This window comes from Poecilia formosa, unplaced genomic scaffold, assembly GCF_000485575.1.
Source record: "Poecilia formosa unplaced genomic scaffold, Poecilia_formosa-5.1.2 Scaffold541, whole genome shotgun sequence".
NCBI lineage: Eukaryota > Metazoa > Chordata > Actinopteri > Cyprinodontiformes > Poeciliidae > Poecilia > Poecilia formosa.
This window is the reverse complement of record NW_006800480.1, coordinates 108,527-117,121: the sequence shown is the minus strand read 5'-3', so window position 1 is coordinate 117,121 and position 8,595 is coordinate 108,527.

Genomic DNA, 8,595 nt, shown 5'->3' with positions numbered 1-8,595 from the left:
ACATACACTACAAAAATATCACGCATACAATTTTGGTAACACTTTATTTGAAGGAGTGTGAATAACACTGACATGACTGTCTTAAACATGACATAACACCTGTCATGAACATCAATAAGTCTTCATGAATATTTATGACTGTTGTCATAAAGTGTCATTTGGTAAATCATGACAATTTTAATACAAATGTGTCATTATTCAAAATGTCTTTGTTATGACAACTTGGCATTAACCAAAAAATCATGATCTGACATAAATTTTTAAAAGTATTACCGATTAAACTTTAACGAATGGCTTTATGTAGTAATATTATATTGCTCTGCCACGTTGTTTAGTCTTCAATTTCTTAATTTAATTTATCCCAAAGTTTTACAGCAAGATGTCTACAAAGCACTTATGAACTTAGCATTTGAAATATTATTTAAGGGCGTTTTTAAGTAGTACACCATCTTCACCAGTGAGAGGCAGCAGTGCACGAACAGGCGTGCATTGTGTTGGTGAAGAAGAAATCTTCCATATTGTGGGGCCAAAGAAGCCGAAGTTTTTCACCTAATACATATGAGGTATGTGTCTTATTAGCGTTACATTTTTTTGAGAAAATAGCATTGACTATGTTCTCTTTCTTTATAATGTTAGCTATGAGCAATTCAGGCCAATCAGAATCAGAAGAATTTTATTGTCATTGTCACAAAGACAACAAAATTACAGTTTCAGTTACAACCATCATCACGCAACAACACAAGGAGGTGGGGCCGGGGATAGTTGGCTGAGGCCTCACAGCAGCGCCCCCCTATCTTGCTGCAAGTTAATGTTAGCTAAAGTTGTTAAGCTCCATTACTGTAACGTTAATATTAAACATATTTTAAAGATTTTAAAGACAGGCAAATAGGTTTGTTCCTCCAATTTTAATCTAGCAAATTAAAAGCTAATATGTTAGTCAAAGGCATCCTTTATATGTGTAGCAGTGTGACATTATTACACTACATTGTCAAGTGATAAGCTATTCCAGTAAGAAACTCATATTAGCACGGGAAGCTTTTATTTAGAAAAGACGACAGATCCATTGTAAGACAGCGGGTAACTTCCTGTTTAAAAATTATTTTCATTCAAATTTGATTTTTTGTGAATGAAAATGTGAATTATTATCTATACTGTTGAACATACTGAGTTCATATATTGTTGTTTTGAGTGTCAGTTCGGGGTTTAAAAAGAAAAATTAACGGATTATACCATTATAGTCCATGAAAGGTTTTCCCACGCTCTCGTCGCGCTCTTTCTGTTCGGATTCTGTGTGAGAAGGCGCTGTGGAACACTGATCAGAAAAAGCCTGTTTTGACTACTATTTTCTGCTATTTGAATGCAGGAGCATTAAAAGTGCCTTCAGCTCAGCTGTTGTCTGGCTGATATTTCCCACAAGCAGAATCAGCTACACCAGTGGTCCCCAACCTTTTTATTACCGCGGACCGGTCAAGACTTGGAAGTTTTGCTGCGGCCCGGGGGTCGGGGGTCGGGGGACCGTCAGATAAGGCTTCTACTTGTTGGTGTTCCCGCTAAATCAGTGGTTCTTAACCTTTCTTGAGGTACCGAACCCACCAGTTTCATATGCGCATTCACTGAACCCTTCTGTAGTGATAAATAAAATATGATTTCCCCCCCGCCCCCCAAGATTCAGTGACCCAACTAGAGTCTAGTTGGGTCACCCCATGATCACTAAGTCTTCTTAAAATGTAGAGTCCCTGAGAACAGTTCTTCAAAATAAAGTCAGTGTTTTCAGCAAAGTTGAGCTGAGTGTCCAGGAACGACCCAAATTTGCCACAGTTTCAACAGGTTGGCCATCGAGAGAAACTGGAACCATTTTAAGGTCTTGTTTAGATAATTTAATTAGCTCTAGAATGAAAAATTTATAATAAATAATAAAGTCTTAGCGGTATTCTGATTTAGTAATGTAATTATATTAGTTGTGTTACCACCCCCACGGCATTAGAGGCAGTACCAACCCCAAAAAGATGCAACTAAGGAGCAGATTTAGAAGTACACCGAAAGCTACAGAATTTGGTAAAAACTATGAGCTTTGCTGAAGTAATTAAAGACACAAGTTCAAATCCATGCTCAGAGTGGAACTCCTTCAATCAGTGCTCCTCCGCAGCGCTGATTGGCTGAGCAATGTAACGTGATCCTCTGCAGCAAGTGATGGCGAAGCGGGGGGTCAAAACGACTTTACACAAGTGTGTCTTTACCTCCGCGGCAGAGGCTCCACTGAACCACTGAGACCGACTCATCGAACCCCTGGGGTTCGACCAAACCCAGGTTAAGAACCACTGCGCTAAATCCTGAATATACCCAATTTGGGTTGTCTTGGCCTTTTTATCGCAGCCTGTGGGGTTTTCCCTGACTGGGAACAGAATACAACCTGTTGAATGTGACAGGTAGCCAATCAGAAAGCGCGGTGACGTAAGAACAGAGGGGAATCCCAAACAGCTGACATATCAGGCAACTGTGAGTCCGGTGGATATCAGAGATGATATGTGGAAATGTTTATTATTATATATAAAGGTCATTATTATATATGTTTATTCAGTTAAAAATGTTAACTATGAAAAAAAAACAAAACAGTCACCTCAAAATCATAGTGCAGCAAATAGAGCAGCTGTTCCTGTCGTCTTTTATGTCTTTTATCTCTTAAAATGACTCCACAAACTATCACTATTGCTTCTACATCATCATCCGTGTTTGGTTATTTTAAATTCCCGTATGCTATGTTGGGAGTTTTGTGGATTTTCTTCTGGAATCGCGATGTTTGTGACTGGAATCGGTTCGTGTTGCTCCTGCCTTGTGGCTGAACATGAACCGATCGAACCTGTTGTACTTTTATCAGTTCTGTGGTCACAGAGGTTTGGAGAATCGGCCGACAATCCTTAAATCTTGCCGTCTAAACCAGACTTAGGACTCACAAGCTCTACTCATCTCCTCTCGACCACTGCCCAAACGCTCTCTGACTCTGGTCGCTATGGTAACATTTACATATCCCTTCAAAATAAGATACAGATGCGCCACAAAAACGAACATTTTACTTTCGTGAAAATTTTAACCCTTCTAGACCGGAACGTGTCGGTGGCGACACATCTAAATTTGCAGTACCGTAATTCCGCCACACGTAGCGCTATCTGAAAAATTCCAACGTTTCTGAAAGGGAAGACGTTGCACTTTCCAGCAAGTATCGCGTTAATACGGTAGCTTCACAGCTGGAGCTGCAGAGAGTGTAATTAATCAGGGGGGCCTTTTCCGCTTCGCAAAGAAACTTTCCAAAGACATCTGATCCGTTTCTTACTCATTTTGCTGCTTGTGGGCTCAGTGTTGGCGCGCAAGTAACTGAGAGAATCCGGTTAAAGGATTTTCAAAATAAAAGATCCTCCAGACTCAAATAATACATAAAATGGAAATATTTAATTATTTCTTGCGCGGCCCGGTACCAATTGGTCCACGGACCGGTACCGGTCCACAGACCAGGGGTTGGGGAACACTGAGGTACGCTACATGTGCATTATTTAGCAACTTGGCTGATGTGACACAGTTCCTGTGTTCTTTGCTTTGGCAACTTTAGCCACATGAAGACCCATGTTAGCCTAGGAAACATGAAGAAATCTTCATGGAGGCGGGGGGGACAAAGTTGGCTAATGAAGACATGCTACGAGTGTGGTGGATGATAATAAGGACCAGCCACCAGAGAAACAAGTTCCTGTTTGACCAAAGAGAAAGAAGCAGATGAAATATGAAATATTCCTCTAGAAAATTAGGTAAGTCATTTTTGTGTTACTATTTTCTCCAGGTGAAGTGGGGTGGGACGGCCAGGTAAGCGGGAGCAGGATCAACATTCACCAGCTGAGTTAATAAGTTACGTTTTAGACACCTAAAAACTGGTGTTAAATCTATTAATTTATTAATAAACTTCTTGCAAACATCAGTAAGTCAGAGTATCTGGTTAGAAATAATTTAGAATGGGCATTAAGTGAAAAGATACACTCGTGGCTAAAACTATATGTTAAATGATGAATTCTGAATAACAACAGTGGCAGTCTGTCTGAACTTCTGCCAGACAAATATTTGATCAGAATAATTTTGTTCAGCTGTAGTTATTATGCTGCTTGTGTTAAGAAATTATTGTATTGCACTTTATAACAACCAGTCATGTTAACTAGACATTTGTCTGCCAGTCTACCATTCTGACAGTGAGCAGCAAAGGACATTTTTGGAATGGTATTTAAATAAATGCTGAATTATGATGACATTGTTTTTTGTTCTTGTTCTTTTTTTAAGTGACCACAATGAATTGAGTCATCACCGACTATGAGATTCAGAAGAGAGTCACCAAGTTTGAATTCATGAAAAGGTTTTCGCCATGATTAACTATTGCAAGAACAGCAGTAATTTCTGAGCATTTCTGGACACCTTCAAAGAGCTGCTTCCAGGAAATGAAGACAAGAAGAAGATCTCCTGTTTTCAGAGTATTACAGGAAGGCTAAGACGAATTAGATGGCTGATACCATCAAAGCAACAAGTGTTACTGTTGAAAGAACCTATTTTCTTAAGTTACAGAATAAGTAATTTTGTTTTAGTTTTTCAATCAGTATTTCAGAGTAACAATATACTGACCAGACGTTAAACCCTCTGTTATCTTAGAACAAGTTATCTTTAGTTTTATTCCAATGTACAAAGGGTTTGTTCTACAGTTATGATGGTAGTTATAAGTAGTCCAGAGTCAAGACCAAGACTTAGAGCTGAAATAAATTTAATCAATATTAAAAGCAAAACAGACTCTTTGTTCTCCTTTGCTTCCATCTCTGCGCTACAATCTGCTGTGGGCTCATGCCATCCTAAAAACATAACGCCTTGGGCGTTTGCCCATATCATTCATGTCAGAAACCACCACTGTCTGCACCATAAGCCATTGCAGTTGATGCAATGCACAAACTGTAAACAACGCTCAACTTTGAACACTGACCAAGGAACAACAAGCAAGAAGTAACCAAGCACAAGGCACTCACTGTGACTGTTCTAGCCCTCTCTCCCGCTGCATGAAGCCAGGCAGCACACAGTGCTGTAATTTCTGCACAACAGGTGACAAAAACAATCAAAGAGCAATGTGCATGCTCTGCGTGCTCTCGTTCTTGTGTTTTATTTATTTGCTATATCAATGTATATAATAAAACAAAATGATAATAGCTCTGCAGTGTAATGCTCTGCAGTGTACGCAGAGAACAAAGAACGGTTCTCAATGAAGCTCCAGTCCAATCTTCTTAGTAAAGAGCTGTTCATAAGAATCGGATCACTTCACTGTATTGGAGACTTTTCAACACAGTGTTGTCCCATATGTGCGACACGTTAGTCAACACCTCCGCACAATAATCCAGCGCAGTGACTTACAATTTTTTTCATCACAAAAGCCTATTTGTCTCTGTACAACTAGCTTTGCTAAGATCACATCAAGGGAGCTTACCTTTCTTTGAGCTTCTTTTCTAAGTGACGAAAAAAGTTAAGCGCGTAGCGCCCACCGTCTGTGAAAGTGAAGCGCTGCTGATTTTGCTGTCGCCATCGGATTTCTTATGATTTAAGCAGCGCAATTCTATTGCTGACTATTACACAGACATCTTCTGCCGCTCAGAGAAAACCACCCCTGGTTAAAAAAAGTAAACTTTAGTACATTTCAAACATACTTACATTTGTGAAATTATATTTTAAGAATACTAAGTATTAAGTGTACTACCTATAAATATATATGAAGTATACTAACAACATGCTTGTACCAATTTCAAAATTATAACTCCTTCTCAATTACACAGCCTCAGATTTTATTTTATTATTTTAATATTTTAATAGTTCCTGCAAGGGTCGGCAATGTTGGCGGAATGGTGGCGGCTACTGTTGCTATGTTTCGGTGTGGAGGGAAACTGCCATCTTTACAAACAGGAAAGGATTCAGCTTGAACAGTGGACCAAGTAGGTGAGTTTATGGGAAATCCAGGCATGAACAGGGGCATCTCTGAAAGTGTGGGCAGAGGAAAAGAGGAAAATAGTGCAACAAGTTCTGTGCAAGTGTCATGACCCTATCCCTCTTGTGATAGGGGCATGCGCACCACGTAGGATGGCAAAATGTCTATTCTTTCACGTTCCACTGCCGCGAAAGAACAATTCTGTTAACTAAATGAAACCTGGAGATGTAGATATGATTCAAATAGTGCTATGCACCACAACAAAGGGGAGGAAAACACACAGAAAACCGTTGAATAACAACTCAAAACTACTTTTTTCCTCACAGCCTATTGGCTACATCATACACAGACTATTTAGGATAGCCACTGATAACATTCTACACCAAAAATCACTCAAACATTTCCCACACAAAGAACAGAAAATTCAGCCTGTTATAGTATGTTTTTAGGCTTGATGTTTATTTTGTGATCATTAATAAGTGCTCCCATGGTAGATTAGCTACTGCTGCTATTAGCTAATCTAATATTCCAGTGGCTGATTTGCTAATTTAAATACCACATTTAGGACTTAGCGTGTTATATTGATAATTTAACAGGTAAAACACAGACTTAAAAGCCAGCAGCTTTTTGCTCTCCAGCATTGAGATGGAGGTGGGATCTTACATGCGTGATACTCTGTACAGTAAGCGGTTTGTCATAATGTGACACCAAGGAAAAACATGCTGTATGAAATGGAGCTGAAGTTGGCTTCCAGTTGAACTTTCCATTCCGTAGATGACTGAAAGACGAGCTAGTCCGCTTGGAAGAACGCCATAGCTTCTTCCTAGTCGGCCATTTTGGTTTACTCTGAACTCACGTTTGACCTCAAGGTTTTTCCAGTTTCCAGTCTGACATCTCAATGTTTGCGAGTGCCACCAGACTCCAAAACCTGTCATGGATGGTGGCTCATGGGATCCTCCCAGTCGGAGACCTCATGCAGTCCTGGAACTGCATGACGTCGGAGGCAGATGGCATGTCAGCAATGGCCATCTGCCTCCGACGCAGTTGTGGGACACCTGCTGTGGGAGTGCAGCGCTGCTGTGGACCTGTTGGTAAAGGTCGGTTTCTTGAAATTCCCATACTTACCAGCAGGAGAAGTCCTCAACGCACAGCTAGTGCTGAACGGGGTGAGCCACTAAAACCTAGCAGAGAAGGATTTTGTGGAGATGTGGCTCACTCTAGTCACCATCAAAGATGCCATATGGCCCTCCAGAAACAAGGCTGTTATCCAGATGGTGGTATCAACAAGAACAATATACTGCATATACCCTGGCTGCAGGTACTGCGCCAGGGATTTAGCCACAAAGAACCATAGCCTCTGCGCCCATTTGGACAGAGGAGTCGGCATTCCATAGCCAGAGGTGCCAGCAGTAGCTACCTGGCTCTCCAGATGAGGCCGGCAGGAAGGAGCATCAGGGCGGGGATCCCCTCTGAGCACCGGCACTGTTTGGAGGAACTGAATGGCTCTGAACTTCATAAGGAGTGTGATGGTCCGACCAGTCAAGGACAAGGACAAAGGCATATATAAAAAAATATCTTCTATTTATTTTTTCCAAAAAACATCTTAACAAAAGGTTTCAACAACAAATCTAAAAAATATAACAAAATGGGCCCAAAAGAAATCAACTAAGGAAAACATAACTTAAGATAAACCAAAAACTGACCTCACACAATGAACACACAGGAGGATTTATACAAACAGGCTAGCCTGTACAAACGAGGAGGGGTAGGGAAGGAGACAAAGACAAATAATGTATAAACATAAATGACTAATTTAAACTAAAACATTTTGACTTAAACACCACTATAAAAACCAAAATAACCTAACACCAAAAGGTTTTAGCAATTATGCCATTAGTGGAGAGAGGCAGATTTTTTCCACATCAAGTCCCCTGCTTCCAGCAGCCTGATGGACTGTTCCACTTCCTGGTGTTCCTTTCAGCCAGCCAGTCCTTAAACTCAGCAAACAAAATAGTTAATGATCTTAAAAAAACATAAGGCGTTTACTAAATGTGTGCACCCAAATTAGTAAACAACCTAATGCAATAACCACCACCAAAGAAAACCCACCAAAGAAAAAGTGAAAATCTAAATATATTATATGAAAACATTTAAATAAATACTAACACTGAGGAAAAGGTGGAGGAACCTCCACAAGGAGTCACCCCGGTCCTTTACAACTTTTAAATATACAGAACAATTTACATGTCCTTTTCTTTTCTTCTTTTAGTTTAATTTAAATAACAAATGTTTTTATTAGAAAAAAAAGTGGTAATGTAAAAGAAAAGAAAAGAAATCTGTATGTTCTTGCAATGCCATGCTTTTAATGTCTGGGTATCAATAAACCATTTCTAAAGAAAATAAAATCTATCTCTGTAATTTCTGTCAAAGTTTGAGCAGAGTAATAGATAAACAGGAGCCAGGAACTGTTTTAATCAAGTATTTTATTTTGATACATGTAGTTTGTTGCTCAAAAAACTAAGCTTTGATTGTTAATTACAACATTGAATTATTTTAAGTTATGGTCACCAAAGTTGAACAAGTTAATGCAACTCAAAATTATCAAGTTA